Raw genomic sequence first — 6,054 nt, 5'->3', positions numbered from 1 at the left:
GGCCCTCAGAGGCAGCTTGGGCTGGAACCTCACCATGGCCCCAGGTGGCAAGGATGGCCATTCACAACGGGCTACTCTTCTCTTCCTCAAGTTTCCAGTTCCATCTCCCTTTACAGTGCTCAAGCTGCTCTACTTCTGTTTTTCTCCCGTCTGTCTATCCCATAGTTACATATTATGGTGGCTCCCACTGTGGGCTGGCCATAAGTCTGGCAGCCCCCTGGGTAACATCCCCAGTTTATGCTGTGTGGTGTGGCAGCAAGCAGGTGTCTACAGCTCATTGGTGCTGTGTGCCAGAGGGCAGGTCTGTGGGTGGCACAGTGGTCCAAAGGTCTCTGCCTGTCTTCCTCTTCCCATGCTGTGCTACATGGTGGTAGGAGGGGCTCTATGTGTCTATGCCCTATCCCATACCATGGGCAGAGAGTAGGTCTGTGGGCGTCTTTTCCTACCTGCATCGAGTGGCGTGGTGGAACATAGGTCTCTGTCTGTCTTCCTCTTCCCTTGATGTGCTGCCTGAACTTGATTTGGTTTGATTTTTATGTGACCTAGGTACAACACAGCTTTGGTTACTAATCTAGGCATCAAGCTAGCATGACCAGAGGCCTGCCAACTGCTCTACCCCTGACTGATATAAGAACAACATCGCCAAATAAGGTATCTCTTTGCCATTGCCAGGGCACTGACTCCATTTTTTGTCTTCCACCTTTAGTTAGCTTCTGCATCTGCTCTTTGAGCTACTTGAGCAATTGGAGGACTCCTTAGACCTCTTTCAGTTTGAGAAAACTAGAGGTTGAGCTGCTTTCTGCAAGAATGGGATCGCCCCTGGTTCAGTCTCACTGCTCTTTATGTTTCTAACAGAGGTACTGATGACCATTTCAGCCAGAGCCTTCAGTAGGTCATCAAAATCAGGGTGCTTTTTGTTTTCACAAAAAGGGCATTCATCTCCAACTGTGCAATGTAGCAGTCACCTAAATATATTGCTCAGAGAATCGCCAAGGAGGGATGCTTCTCCAAGTCAGACCCTTGCTGACTCTTGCAGTATAGCATACACAGAGGATACTTGTCTTAGGATTTTGTTGCTGTGATGAGACACTATAATCATGGCAATTCTTATAAATAAAAGCATGTCATTGTGGCCGGCAGTAGAAGGGAACTGTGTCCCACATTGGGCAGAGTTTGATCATTGGAGACCTTAAAGGCCGCCCCTACAGTGACACACTTCCTCCAAAAAGACCACACCTACTCCAACAAGGCCACACCTCCTAATTGTGCCAAGCATTCAAACACATGAATCTATGATGGCCAAACCTACTCAAACTGCCACAACAGTCTAGGCATGTTTGGTCCTATAGACCTCCAGGAGGGACCACAGAGAGGCACTGGTTGTATTCTGGATAATATCACAAATGAGTTCCTATGAACCCAGCCTGGCCAAGTGAAAGCAAGAGAAGAAAGTGGTCCTGGCATTGTTGTTGCCGTCTGTCAAGTGCCCGACATGATGTTTTAGGCCTCATCAGGGACTGCTGATGAGCCGAGTTAAAACCACTCATTAGGAGATCATATGATATCTTAAAAACCTGTAAGTTAAGTTAAAGATATCATAAGACTATATGATATCTTAAAACTCATAACAGTTGACTAAATGGAGAGGACTGCAGAACATTCAGTATTTCAGTGAGGTTAGGCTGAGGCAGACCATGTGATCATCTTAGTAAAGATGACCTTTATGCCTCTTCCCAAACATTGCCAGCAGGATACCTTTCTTCCTATTCCTCCCATTTGGCCCTAAAGAGTATGCTATTTTGAAATAATGTTAAAGAATATACCACATCTTTGAAGATAACCTTCCCCCATCCCAAAATAATCAAACCTCACTCTAACCCCAAATCATGTCCAATTAAGAGTTGACAGAAGATCCAATCTCACACCCGAGGTAGAATTTACACAACTAGGTAAAGATCCAAGTCTTAAGCTCACTCTTGGCAGCCTGTATTCCCCTTACTACTTACAAACCCTTGTCATGTTTATTATCTCATTTAATTTGTCCCCCACGACAGCACTTATTCCCTTTCTCAGGTGGACTTAGAGACAATTCAGTATTTATTTCCTTAATGAAATTTTTCTTTGACAGTGCCATGCATGTTATAATGCGTTTGTATTATTCTTACCCCACAGTGTCATGCATGCATGCATGCACTTGTATTATTCTTATCCCACTACACTCCTTTATCTTCCTCCCACTCCAGTCAGGCCCTCCCTTCCATGTAGGTCCTTTCCCACACCTTCTGTTTTGTTCTGTGACCCACTGAGTTTAACCAGGGCCATCTGAATGACCACGGGTGCAGAGCTATCCAATGAACCCTTCAACAATGAAAAACAGTTAGAGGAGAAATATTCTGTCCTCCCCTAGAATCCACTAGTAGCCAATAGTTCAGCACGGAGTGAGTAGGGCCCTGTGAGCCCCTCTCTCATCCATGACTGGATACGGACAAGTGCAGTCTTGTGTAGGCTCCGTGTAGACATGTGAGGCTGCTGTGAGCTCATGACTGTGTCTAGCTCAGAAGAGAACATTTTGTACTCTGTCTCCCTCCCTATCTTTCAGCTCCTCAATTTTCTCTCCGCTTCTTCTATAATATTTTACAAGCCAAGAGGAGGTGATATAAATGTCCCATCTAAGGCTGAGAACTCAGGCATCCCTGACTCTCAGCACCTTGGACAGCGTGGGCCTCTGTGGTCACCACTACTTACTGTAGAAAGAAACTTCTCAGATCAATGTTGACAGTAGCATTCATCTACCAATAGACAAAGATGTTTAGAAGTCAACAAGACCCATGTCAGTTTGACTAGACAACGGTAGCAAGTTCTCATCTAGGGTCTATGACTTTTCCCAGTCATAGAGAGAGAGAGAGTAGTGGGGGTGGGAAGGTTTAAACAGGGATGAGGGTGGGGAGGTGGGAGAGATGAGGGGAGGGGGGTTACCATAAGGAAGAGTACATGAAAAATCAACATGAAAACCTGCTATTCTATAAGACAATTACAAAATATAAGTAAAAAAGAAAAAAGAGTCAGGGGGCTGGAGAAATGGCTAGAAAGTTTAGAAGCACTTGTTCTTGCAGAGGACCTGGCACCCACATGGCAGCTCACAAACAACTGTGTAACTCCAGTTCTGATGCCTTTTTCTGAATTTTTCAATCAATATTGAAAAAGTACCATGTGGTGTACATATATACAGGCAGACAAAACACCTGTCCAACATAACACAACACAACACAATACATCTTTAAAAATTTCCTTTAAAAATTTAAAAGGGAATCATTCTACTTGACTAGATAATGCTATTTTTAGAATCCATAAGTTTTTGAGTAAAGATCCCAGTGTTACCTGTGAGGTACCTCTTTATTCTCAAAAATCTCCCCAAAATACAGGCTTTTGCCATTGCTCTTGTTTGTCTACCAGAACTGGATGTTAGGATTCTATTGTTGACAACACTACACAACCTGGTTGTAACATATGTTAAATTAAGCTGGGACTAAGCTGGAAGCTTCCTCCCTACTGTCTAGCTGTCATAATACTGACATGTGCTGTTCAGTCTGCTAGGGGGAGAAGAGTCATCAGTGGCCTCACCCAACTGTGAAGCCAGTGAGCTATGATACCAACTGGCCTGGCAAGAGGGGCCCAGCGGTACAATAGTGGTTCAATTCTTTTGAGGGTAACTAGATGCTTTCTTATTAGATTTGGTGCCTTCTCCTCAAGAGAGAATTCATTCCTGACACTGTAAACACAGATTAATTGTTTTAGGGGAGGCAGGGCCACATGATGACTTGGGGCAAGTCACAGATCCAGAAAATGTCAGTGACCAGGCCCTGAAACTTGCCCTTCAGTTCCCTGGATCTGTGTCAGACTGTGGCCTTGAAGGTGGGTCAATGAGGTTAGTCACCATGGCTGAGGGAAAGGCACAGCAGGTGGGTTCCACAGCTAGTTATGCATTTGGAACATCTACCTTAAACCATATAAATAAAATAAATTTTAAAATAAGAGGTTTGTTATCTTCTGTTCTGAAAGAAAGTGACAAATTCCTCCTCATGTTGAGAATTAGAACATTGCTGTGTTCTACACAGTGAAGCTCTCTGCTTTCTCTAGGAAAGAATTCTCAGTGTCTGGAGTTTACTGTTGAGTGACTGATATTTTTCTATAAGAAATAATTCAATTTGACAAAATATGTGTCTGTTAATTATTCTGTTATGTACACATGGAAGTGTGTATGTGAGTGTGTGTATGTGTGTGTGTGAGTTTGTCTCAAACCTAGACAACCGTAAGTTTGGGGCAGCTATCATGTCTTACATAGCACCTGACAAACCCCAGAGTTCAAGCTCTGTCAAGTGTCTGTGTTTAGTTGTGCTTCGATTATAGACTACTTATAGGACATTGGGCTTGCCACACTTGAGCAGATTTCTCAGTTACGTTGTAAATAGTTCTTTATTTACTCAGATTGTTCATGCAAATCTTTTTCTGATGTCTTCGATGAAACACCCCCTTTCCTTTCTGCCCCTATTCATGCTGTTTTCACCCTGATGATAACACAAGGTTATAATCACTGGCTTATCCTAGAAAATCTTGCACACGTAATTGCCTGTCTCTCTGTCTCTGTCTCTCTCTGTCTCTCTGTCTCTCTGTCTCTCTCTCTCTCTCTCTCTGTGTGTGTGTGTGTGTATGCGGTTACTGTATCAATTTCAGTAAACTGTGTATCCTTGTGCCTTTTACTTTGTGTCTTGACACAGTCTATGTAAGAGCCAAGAGTATAGGAGGAAGGAATGAATAGAGGGAGAGAAGGAATGAAAGGCAGGATGAAATGGACAAAGGCGATGGGGAGGAGGAAGGATAGAAAAGAGAGGAGGAAGGAGAGAGGAGGGAGGAGGGAGGAGGGAGGAGGGAGGAAGGAGGAGGGAGGAGGGAAGCATCCTGTGAAAACAAAAGTGCCAAGAAGAAGTAACAAAACCTCAAGTTCTAGAAGATTAGAAATGCATGGAAGTGATACCATTAGCTCTCCTTTGAGGGAATTTTCTAATTCCAGAGTTTTGAAAACCTTCAAATAGCAGTTGTTAGTAAATGTGAGAATAATGATTCTCTAGTCCTTGTGTGAAGAAGTGACTGATCAGTCAGAGTCCTGAATCTGATGAGTGTTCTAGTCAAGAAAGGGCAAAGTGAGAGGGTATTGATATTCTCGCTAGGGTAAGAGCTCCTGGGCAGATAGTATTCATTACATTATTTTGAAAAGATTCCAACAAAGTGAATTTCCTATATTCTCGCCGTAAGTTAAATTTCTCAAATCTTCCAGGGACTTATTTATTTTGATTTCTTTGAGACAGGGTCTCTCTATGTAGTCCTGACTCTCCTGGAACTCACTATGTAGACCAGACCAGGGTGGCCTCGAACTCACAGAGATCCACCTGGCATGGCCTCCTGGGTGCTAGCATTAAAGGTGAGTGCCACTCACTACCCTGGGCTTCATGGCAGTTCTTAAGGCCCCCTTGCTACAGTGGAAGCCAGTTCTTCATGAGAACCTAAGCTAGAGCCAGGGCCAAGGGAAACCAGTTGAGAACAACCTGCTCTTGACATAAGGCAGATGTTATTGATAGTGAGACAGAGTCACGGCGTTAAAGAGTATTAGAAATATCTGGGACTGTAGAAGCCAGCCACTTTGCAGCAGAGAAATGAGCTTGGGGTGACAGGCCATTTCCTCAAGCACTGAGCTTTCAGAGGCAAAACTGGAGAGACTCTTATGTTATCTCCAGGGAGTCTCAGCACAGTAGAAGGAAAAGATGAAGGTGGATGGGTCAGAGATGCTAAACTCTGTTTGCACATGTCCTTTTAGGCTGGGGTGTGTGTGTGCCGGGGAAATGTCTAAGATTCAGGAAGCTCAGAAAATGACAAGATTCAAAATTCCCTGTGGGGAGAGAGGCCACATAGGTAGAGCTGTCTGGGAGTTGAGCAGCAAACTACAGGGATACAGTTGTCCTGGCTCATCACCCATGCCAGAGGGGACGTTTTGGTGGTGTG

The 6,054-nt window shown here is 44.1% G+C and overlaps 1 non-coding gene across 1 annotated transcript; it reads right to left on the bottom strand.

Annotated features, from left to right (window-relative positions):
- Positions 1 to 533: 533 nt before the first annotated feature.
- LOC114615928 lies at positions 534 to 676 on the bottom strand. The gene has a single exon (XR_003710552.1). It is a non-coding gene; the product is annotated as a small nucleolar RNA SNORA48 (small nucleolar RNA).
- Positions 677 to 6,054: the final 5,378 nt, after the last annotated feature.

The sequence above is a fragment of the Grammomys surdaster genome, unplaced genomic scaffold, assembly GCF_004785775.1.
Source record: "Grammomys surdaster isolate TR1022 unplaced genomic scaffold, NIH_TR_1.0 130, whole genome shotgun sequence".
NCBI lineage: Eukaryota > Metazoa > Chordata > Mammalia > Rodentia > Muridae > Grammomys > Grammomys surdaster.
Note: the sequence above shows the minus strand (reverse complement) of the source record. Positions and strands in the feature narration are given on the sequence as shown.